A 10,402-nucleotide genomic window follows, 5' to 3' on the forward strand; every position below is an offset into this window, starting at 1 on the left:
CGCTCACCCAACATTCCAGAGGTGGCTGCTCTGAAAATTGCTGAGAAAGTAGATCAGCAAGTGGTTGGAATATGAACACAGATTCAGGGATGTAAGTTAGGAGCTAGACATACATGTTTTGCTTGCACTGCATGAGTGTCTGAATGTCTGATACTCAACTAAGTGACGGTCACACTGTGCTCCTTGAGAGAAAAAACACTGCTTTGCTGTGAATCCTTGTGACAATATTACTTCATGAGATCTAAAACCAGAAGAGAAGGAATCAGGAGTCAGTTGAAATGCTATTTAAAACAATAACCTCTTGAAGTTACAGTTCAAAGTCTTTGTGGATGGAGACAAGATAAATGTATGGGTAGAACAACACACAGTCTGTTGAAAAGAAGACACAACAATTCCTAGGGAAAGAAAACATAACATATCACAACTGTACAACTTAGACTAGATATAGAAGTTTCCCTCTGTTCCAAAGAGATACTACTCATATCAGGAAAGAGGAATCTATTTGTCTGTCATCCTTACAGAAAAGTGTTAAAATGTATGAAGTTCAGTAAACAGCTTCATATGTCATGAACATCATTCAGCTGAAAACTTCAGATCTTTCAGTCCTTTATCCAAAGACATTGGCTTTTGAAATGCACATACTAAAAGAAATGCAGGGACAAGATGGTTGTGAATATAGGAAACTATTTGTACACAATCAAGTTAGGTAATGGTGCAAAAAATTGTTCCATAAATCAATCAGCCTTCTATACTTGTTTCATTAAGCGATAATATAACTCTGATATTATTTTACTAAAGTTGGCTAAGCTTCTTATATTTGATTTCTATCCAATTTTTTTAGCAGAACTCAGCATTTTAGAAACAAAGGAAAGAAAAAAATCCAGTGCAGATGTACATTTTCATGATGTTTAATGCATAACAGCAAGGTTGCAGTACATTAGTCATCATGGCAAGCAGCCTACATGGAATATTAACTAAACTTTGAAGAAAATCTGTATTTGTTCTAAATGTCTATACTGGTGTTTGCAGAACATTTGAATATTCCAAAGTGAGTGTGATAGTTTTCATTAAACCAGGACATTACTAGCTAACTTCTCCCCACAGGAAAACGTGCAGTGCTAACTGACAGTAATATGTAACCATATAATCATACCTTAGGTCAATTTTTACCTCATATTGCCATCCTGATTTATATGAGTTTATTCTGAAAAGCTGTGTATAGAACGAGAAAGACAGCCATGGATATTTCCTGGTTCATGGCGACACCTCATTCTCAATTCACCTCTTGCACATTCTTGGCTTGATCCTGTTAAATACCCACAACTCTTATGGAAGGTGCTAAGCTCCCTCTGTTACTATTTAGCTCAATGGGGTGACAGGAGATTTTGACCAAATGCGTGATCGTAATGTCCAAGACCACTTAGCTTTTGAATGAGATGAGATCATATGGTTCCTTATAAGCAGCTTGTATCAAGTTTAAAAGTATGCATATAACATTTCACGTATACAATCATTAGTCATCTAATATATTAGAAATAAACACACCCTCAGAATATCATCTTACCCCCACTTCTCTCCTTTGATGATAGAAAGTAAAAGCCAGCAGACTATTATCCTGGAGATTCTTTTCTGAAGGGTAAGCCACAGTATCTCTTTTCAAGTGTTCAGAAATTGTACTGATACATAACGGATCATTTCCATATCAACTCTTAGAAATATGAAAAATCATGCAAATAAGCAATTGACGTGATTATGCTTTTAGTGCTGCACAAGCTAACAGTAGTAAAGTAATCTTTGGCACTGATGCCATGTTATTTTGCAAGTTAAAGTAGTAAGTTAGGTAAATGCATGTTTTTAAACACAGTTTTCTTGGTGTAATCATGTTTTCACTCTCTATTACTTATCTTTTATGTCTATATTCTTAATCTATTTCTACAATAGTTTTGTGTAATTTTGTTTAGTTTATTCTCCTACATGCATTCACTTGCATTCTGAATTACCTTTTTCCTCTCTTGGACTTCTTCATTGCTCTGCTGATCTAGACATAGTTCTTCCTATATCTCAATTTGTTCTTATTTCAGCCCACAAACAATTAGATTCCATTTAGTTCTGAGGAAAATGTATCTCACTGCAGAAAGGAGTTCTCCAAGTAGCAAACAGATTACACAAGAGCTAGCAAGGTCCACCCTATCTATCAGTCAGTTCTGAATCGCTAATTAGTGATGCACTCCTTCCCATGCTCTCTATCACATGATACAGCAAAATATAACTACTTCCACTCATCAAAGGCTCATCTCCTACAAACAGGGATCAGTGTTATTTATGTTTCATGTGTTCAATCATGTGTCAAACACGAACATCTAGATTCCAAGATCTGTCCACGCTGATGGGTTCACACGGCACTCTCAGGCTTACAATCTGTTCCATAAATCCTTAGAGCTCTTTGAAGTATGAGGCCCTCACCCTCAGACTTCGAAGTATATTCCAATCTGGATAAACACATATTGCCTAAATCAATCTCCCTGCACTGTGTAGTTTTACTGTAATATAATATGGTTGACTTTTTTTATTATTATTTTTCTTAATGGAAGGCTTAGAAGCAGGTGTTTTACTGACAGGAAGAATGAAACGACATTCCAGTTTTTCACTCCCTCTACAACAGGTCAATCTTCATCAGCTGGCAGAATCATAATAGTTAATGCAGCTCACAGAACTGCAGTGAAATATGTCTCAGGTTAGCTAGACAAGAGAAGGTTGGTGTGCAGATGTAGACATGGGTTATAGGTAAATATATAAAAAGAAGTGGGAAGCAATAACTGTAAAATAAGGCAACTGGAGAGGAACAGCTGACAATAGGACATAGTGAAAGTGAGAAAGGAGGAAAGGAAGAGCGAAGCTGTAAATCTGAATTACAGAAGAATCACTTTTTCTTCAGGCTTTATTCAACTAAGAAACGCATATTTTTGAACTGTGCTTTTCACAGATTAGGAAAAGTGGTAAATCTATAATTTAATCAGCCATTTGGATAGTTAAGGTGCTGCCCTGTGTTTAGGCAGAAGCAGCTGGAGTGAAGATTAGACTGGTTCAAACCAGAACAGGGTGTAATTATTTCAGTCCTCTGAGCCCAGATTTGTACTTTCCATGGGCAGCTGCAAGATAGCTAGAGAGCAGCTCTCTGCCATTTACAGATAGATAAGTGATTTTTTTCCATTTCCAAAATTAGATTTATTTTTGATTGATAAGCATCCAAACTCTTCTGTATCACCCTATCTTTATCAGAAAAGGAGAACAATGAAGAAAAAAAAAAGGGGGGGGGGGGACACGTGGTATAAGCAACCCAGACAAGTAAATCAATATTCCAATTCTCAACCAGACAAAAGTTCAAAATACTGAAAGGGTGTCAGAAAGCTTCCAGGAATTTTAGTCCACACTGAAGGTATTGGCACCCAGAGAAGACCGACAGCATGACTGTCTGCTTGACATAGAAAGAACTAATCACGTGGGTCTACCATTTAAGTAACTTTCAAAGGGCAATCTGAATAAAGGAGGCAAAGGATTGATCTTATAGGCTAACTACTGGTATACTGGTTCAAAATCCTCTGTGAAGAGAAGTTTGAGGTCTCTTACCTAAAGAGAAGGGTTAACAACCCTTCAAAATCAAAAGAGATTGACTTTGCAGAAACACTTTCAGACTGAGATGAGAAAAGTAATTTAAAGAGTCTTAATTTTCTTTTATTGCTCAGAAGCCAGAGTTCATACAGACAAAAAAGATAAGGACTTTAATGGTTAGAGAAAGGGGCACTGAATTTGTAAATTAAGTCAATGTGGAAACCCTTTCTTTCTACACATTCAAAAAAAAAAAGTGAACATAAAGGACAAAGAACAGGATGAATGTGTTTTACAAATGCTAGAAACATATGTAACAAGATTGCTGTATTAGAAACATATGTTGAGGGAAAATTATGATTACATTGGAATGACAGAGACTTGGTTAAATCAAGCTATCAACTGGGAGATAAAATTACCAAGGTATAAAGTTTGCGGATGGGTGAGGTAAAACAAAAGTAATGAGGGAGGGAGTAATTTGCGTACAGGGAGAATACTGAATAAACAGAAATAAATGACACTAGGATTTTGGCTGACACAACAGGGACTATTTGAAGTAAACTGAAGAATGCGATATGGAAAAAGTTAGTCCTTGGACCTTGCCAGAGACTTTCAGGAGAGGATGAGAAAGCATATCAGGAAATGTTTTTACAGATGAAGGAAGTCTGTATCGAATCCAGCGTAATGATCCAGTGTAGGAGTTCAATTACCTAGACATTTCCTAGGAAAATGTTAGTGGGAAAAACTATCAAGTAAGCATGATTATAAGAGTAATACAGAATTGCTTCCTTACGGAATATGCTCAAAAGCCACTCAGGCCACAGGAAAAGGGTAATGTGGATATAGTGACTAGAAATAAACTAGACACGATGAATACAATGAAAGCTGGGAGGAGTATTACAATAAATATATAGTGCAGTACATGTGGTTGCAATGCCATTAAGACTGGGGGGGTGGGGTAAATTGCACTTGCATGTTAAATAAAATCAGACCTTTCCTGAACATTAAATAAATAAAAAGTAGCCCAAAAGAACCAAGCTTCACCAAAGGAAATGCAGGGAAAAATCTGAGATATATTTAAGAACATATTTTCAAAATACAAGTAATTCATCAGGGATGAAGCCAGGAAAAAAAACTGCAATTGTATCAGGGAAGTGTAGTGCTTTATCTAGTCCCATTCACTGAACAATAGGAAAAGAAGGATCTTGTGTCCAGTAACACATGTTTGAAACAGCATAAATTCCCCATGACCTGTGAGCCCATCTGTTTTGCTACTTGTGCTGAAAGAAAAATGTGAGTACAAGGGAAGAGACTGCAGATGAAAAGTAGAGACTAGGTGTGAAGAGAGAAATGATACATGTTTAAATAGTTTCTCTGACATTTCCCTGTTTCCAGTGAATGAGGTTCACAAATGACCTTGCTGCCATGCACAAAGCCTAATAGCGAACCTCCACTGCACATTACAGGCAGACACTCACGCCAATGTGAGGAACTTAGATTCAAGACCATATTTTGGCTAACAAAGATTGGACTCAGTTCTCCGAGGAAGCTATTTCTTAACAAAAAAAAAAAAAAAAAACCTTTTTAAAAAAAGTTCATTTTATAAAAAGTAATTGTATTTATTATTTGGAAGTTTAGCCACACAAAAATATTCACACATGCAGTTGTTAAGTCAGGTTAAACATTTATTAAGTAGCTCCCAGGCATCATACTGGGAACTAAGACCATGTATCTCAAAACTCTTCATCATATATTGAGTAAATTTACTCTTATTAACTTCCTCATATGGCTCAGTTTTAGCTGCTCTCCAGTTTTCTACAATTGGCAGTTGACAATTTGTACAATTGGCCATTGCATGGACTTTTAATACTAACAACAACAAAGTATGTGTGAGTTTTATTGATCTAACAGTCAGTTTCCATACAGTTTTATCCCTGCATCTACCTTTGGATCTGTAGATTTTGCATGTCCAACTTTTAAGTCAAAGTTTGATATAAAATTTTGGTTCTCTAAGCAGCTTCTGAAGGTCTCAAGCTCATCACCAAGTTGATGATTAAATAGAAAAAGCAGTATGTAACCCTTTCCCTGAAAGGAACAATATTTTAGGGGAAAAATAGCAAGGAGTAGAGATACATGCATAAACAACACAGGTCACAGTATGGCCACCTGGATTGCTATGTGACCTGAAGTGTGGGTATGTGTACTCTGCCTTGCTTTTCTCCTTACACAGTGTGGTGGTTTTACTCAGGTGGGCAGCCAAGCTCCACCACAACCACTCCCTCACTCCCCCTCCTGAAAAAGAGGAACAGGGAGAAAATACAATGAAAAGGGCTCAAGGGTTGAGATAAGGACATGGAGATCTCGCAGTAATTATTGTGACTGGCAAAACAGACTCAGCATAGGGAGACATTAAGATTTATTGCCTATTACTAACCAGCTAGAAAAGCGAGCAACAAAGGAAAGAAACCAAAAGCACCTATCCCCCCCATCCACCCTCTTCCACCTCCTCCCCCCGATCAGTGCAGGGGAATGGGGGAATGGGGGTTATGGTCAGTCTACAGCGCTTCTCTTCCACTCCTTCTCGGTCACTCTCGTCCCCTGTGCTGTGGGGACATCTTTGGATGTTGGTCAGCACTGTGTCCCAGTGTTTAAACGGTTAAGTTCTGTTTCTTTCCAAGATTTTTTTTTATTTTTTAAGAAAAAGACATTGTGGAATTTTTGATTGCCTTATTTTTAATTGAACACACTATCAAAACTCTTTCCAGTTGCACCTATTGAAAACTGACCCTTAGAAAGGTAATTTCCCTTAGCAAACACCTTCATATAAGACTTTTTTTTTACTTGCTTAACTAAACAGACTAATATGATTTTCTGTTCACAGTCTCACCTGCCATCCACTGCAGGACTGGTCTACTCCAAAGAGGACTGGAGCTGGTCCAGGATGATATGAAGATCCGTCAGCAGATGGGTCCCTTGGGAACAGGACAGACAACACAAGACTGCTGCGGGTAAATCCAGGTCTCATTAATCCCCTCCTGCACCCCCTCCCCCAGTAGCTTCTCTGAGAGACAAACCCAGGTCTTATTTCCAATGAATTCCCTGGTTTCCTGATACGAACACCAATTTTGTTAACTCCTTTTATTTTATTCACCATTTATTTTCTACCCTGCTGAGGTATGTCTGCAGTGAGTTTAATCATTTCAGGAGCAGGAACTGGGCCCAAGATTCCCTTTTTTTCAGCAAAAATAACCTTTCTGTTGATGCAGCACAGTCTGCAGACATGTGGCCCATTGCATCTCCAGCAAGTACAAGCTGAGATGGGTACCAGTCTGCACCAGTTAGGGATGACAGCAGTCCCTGCTCCCAAACAGTGTTTATTTGACCGACCCTACACCCAGATATGATCTTGCACAGGAAGTCCTACACCCTAAATCAGCAGAATGCAAGCCAGTGCCTAACGTCATCCACCCGGCTTAACCTCAATGGGATTACTCACAGGGCGAGATTTGGGCACATCTTTCTTGCTGGACAGAAATCTTCGTTCACAGCAGGAAGGGTTCAAAGTCATTTGGTGGCACAGAGAAGCCTTTTAAATGTCTATTAGGAGTTTAAGACAGAAATCCTAATGACTCACTTACCCATAATTTATCTAGATAAATACATAATAAATCATTATATACACAATAAATCATTGTATACACATATATACCCAGAGTGGGAGCATTCTGCTATGTTTGCATACAGCAAATACACACAGACTGAAAATACTGTAAAAAAAAAAAAAAAAAAAAAAAAAAAATTGTTTGGAAAGCCATAGCTGATAATGTTCCATTTTTGTTACCAGAAATACTTTCTTAACCAGATGTTTTCAGTCTTTTCTTAACAGAGCCACTCACAGATTGCCCCCTGAATTATTTCATGTTTAGAAATGGTGCCTTGTTAAAAGGGAGAGGGGGACCAAGAGAGAGTAGCACAAACTGCCATTATCATGCAAATAGCCCCAAAGGAAAAAGGACAGTGAAAATGATAGCACTGATCTAATTATCTGCAGGCCAATATAGCTAAGTCACTGAAAGAGGCCCACAGAAAAGGCTGCCACAGAAACACAAAAAACAGCCAGAAAACAATAAGGAACTTAGCAACAGTATAAAAACGGACTTCTTTCTGTGCACAAAGAGTAGTTTTATGAGCATTTTTCTTGCTTTCAGTTTGCAGAAAAGGTTAGAGCACATTTTAAATTCTGCACCAGGGGTTTTTCCCCCCTCAGCCCCTGCAGACCCTCTGGCACACTATCACATCCCTAAGCACCCGGCAGTGGGAACACGGCCACTCCTGCTTAACATGTCCAAACTGCCACACGTGTCAGGGCTGCTGGCACTGCCAGCCTCATGGGGTCCCCACAAGGCACCAGGTGGATTGTGACAGTGCCCTTCGAGGGGCTTGGGTTTCCATAAGGATTTATGAAGCTTTTACCTTTTTGCTCTTCTTCTTGGTGCTCCTGAGGCAGTCCCAGCTGGAGGACAGGCTCCTTGCCTTGTTGATGGAGAGGAACAGGCAGTTCCAGTACAACTTTTCTGTCCCAGTTTAGTGATCTGCTTTAGAGCTGAATCCTGCCTTGTGACTGCTTGTTTTCCCACTGATCAGAAGGAGAATCCCCACGATCAACCTAATTCAACTAAACCCACCCAGATACATAAAGTCAGGACACCTGCCAACACTGCTCACCTTCCTTAGGAGCTACAGTCATCAAAACAGTGCAAGACAGTTGCCCAAAACGTCCTGAAAATGCTTCTTTGCTACTTGGAGATCACCACTCTCCTTTCTGAGGGGGCAAATTCTCAGCTGGTAACTGTTCATTGCAAGTTTAGGCTGGGCTGGGACCAAAACTTGAAAGAGAAAATGCAGGACATCACACTGTGGATTCTCCATGTTGTCTAATCTCTCCCACTCCCAGAAACATAACAAACTTAAATAACCTTAATAAGATCTCAAAATATCTGTGATTAGCCTCATGCCAAGAACATGCAGGCACTACAGCTTTGCCTTGGAAAGCTGCAGATCTGGTAAGCCCCCTGTGTACGGCTGGATGCTCTAGAAAAATTAAAGGCAAAATATTATTCTCTTGGAAGGAGATTTAATTATTGGCTCTGGGGCTATGAAATGGAATGTTCATAGGGATTTGAATAGGAACATGAAGAATCCATTCAGCTTGGGTGAGAAGGGTCATCAATATAGGCAAAATTCGGTCTTGAAGTGGCAGCACATGGAGAAAGAAGAGAAACAACTGAGAAACCCTGAGGGATGAAGAGACACAGGCTACAAAAGTGCCCTCACACATGAGCAGGATGGTCACTTTTGCCAATGACTTGAACCAGTTCTGAGCCTGGCACCCTTTACAAACAAGGTATCGAAATACAAATGTTGTGCACTCAGGTTTGCCCTGAGGCAGTTTATTTGGTCCTGCTTGGAGGGCGGTGGTTATTCCCACAAGGGACCATCTTTAAGCCAACACTCCGCAGTTCTGGGCCTTCAGCTCTGCTCTTCACTAGATCTGGACCACTGCAATGTGAACACAGAGCTCAGACTCACTATTTTCCTTAGAAGAGGATTTCCTTAGTGGATTTTCCTTAGAAGTGTGGTGTGAGATCATGGGACGGTATGGGCTTCATGTAGGAAACATCAGAAGGAGAACCAGGGCAGAAGGATCCAAAGAGAAACAAAAAACAGGTTTTTGGAAGGAATGGACATATCTACCATATTAATTCAGTTCTTGAGAAAGACATGCTAACTCTCGAGTGCTTAAATAAATCACTGGATTTAAAGGTTCCTGTATCAAGCCAGTGAGTGCTCGTTGCCCTCCTGCCCAGTTTATCCCACAAGAGCATGACTTGAATGGACTTCTGTGGAAGCACAGGTCAGTAAATGGGCAGCAGAGTCCTTTAGATTAGATATTTGGTAATGAAGGGTCTAAGAGCCCCAGGCAAACCCGTGTGCAACTGCCCCAGTCTTTCTTCCTTCCCTGGTCTCAGTCCCAGATCTCATCACCTTGCCTGGGGCCAGGATCATGTGTGGCCCCAGGCAAACAGCTTCAGGAGGTGCTCAAAGATAAAACTCTCCTTTTTTGATCTTGCCAGGTTCATTTGAATGCAGATCAATTCCCTGGTACCTTCACCATATTGGCAAACAAACTCTTGCACCATCTTTTCCTAGCTTACAGACTTCTCAAATCATGTTAGAAAGCAGAGAAAGAAAGAGCAGGAGTCAAATCAGCATGAAGAGCATGGCAGGACACTCCTTCTCCAACTTGGCCATCCAATTGCACAAACTCTTCTGTTTGTGAAGACATAACACACAATGGCAAAAAGAGACAAATCAGATGAAGGAAACCACCGCAAATAATAATATGGAGAAATAAAAGGTACTCAGCCCCTCCATCCAGCTCTCTGGAGCACTCTCTGTATCTTAGTTTGAATTTATGAAGTGTTCCCGAAACCCATTTCCCAGGAAGGTTCGAGGACTTTGTTAGCATTATATTGTGTGTTGGGAGGGGCACTGTCATTTTTGTGAATAGTCAGTTAAGGTCAGAAAACAGATTTTGGTGGCAAAATTGGCTGTGTCAGATAACTGCTAGTCGTGGTGATTATCTGCCAGGGAAAGCAAACAGGCTACAAAGCGATAAGAGGAGCTTCTGGCACCAAGGGATCCCGTTTAATTTTTTTTTTTTTTTTTTTTTTGGTGTACATGGAGTTTAATTTATGCAGGCTTTGCAAACAACATCTGATCACTGTGTCAGATG

The sequence above is a fragment of the Anas acuta genome, chromosome 1 (genome assembly GCF_963932015.1).
Source record: "Anas acuta chromosome 1, bAnaAcu1.1, whole genome shotgun sequence".
Taxonomy (NCBI): domain Eukaryota; kingdom Metazoa; phylum Chordata; class Aves; order Anseriformes; family Anatidae; genus Anas; species Anas acuta.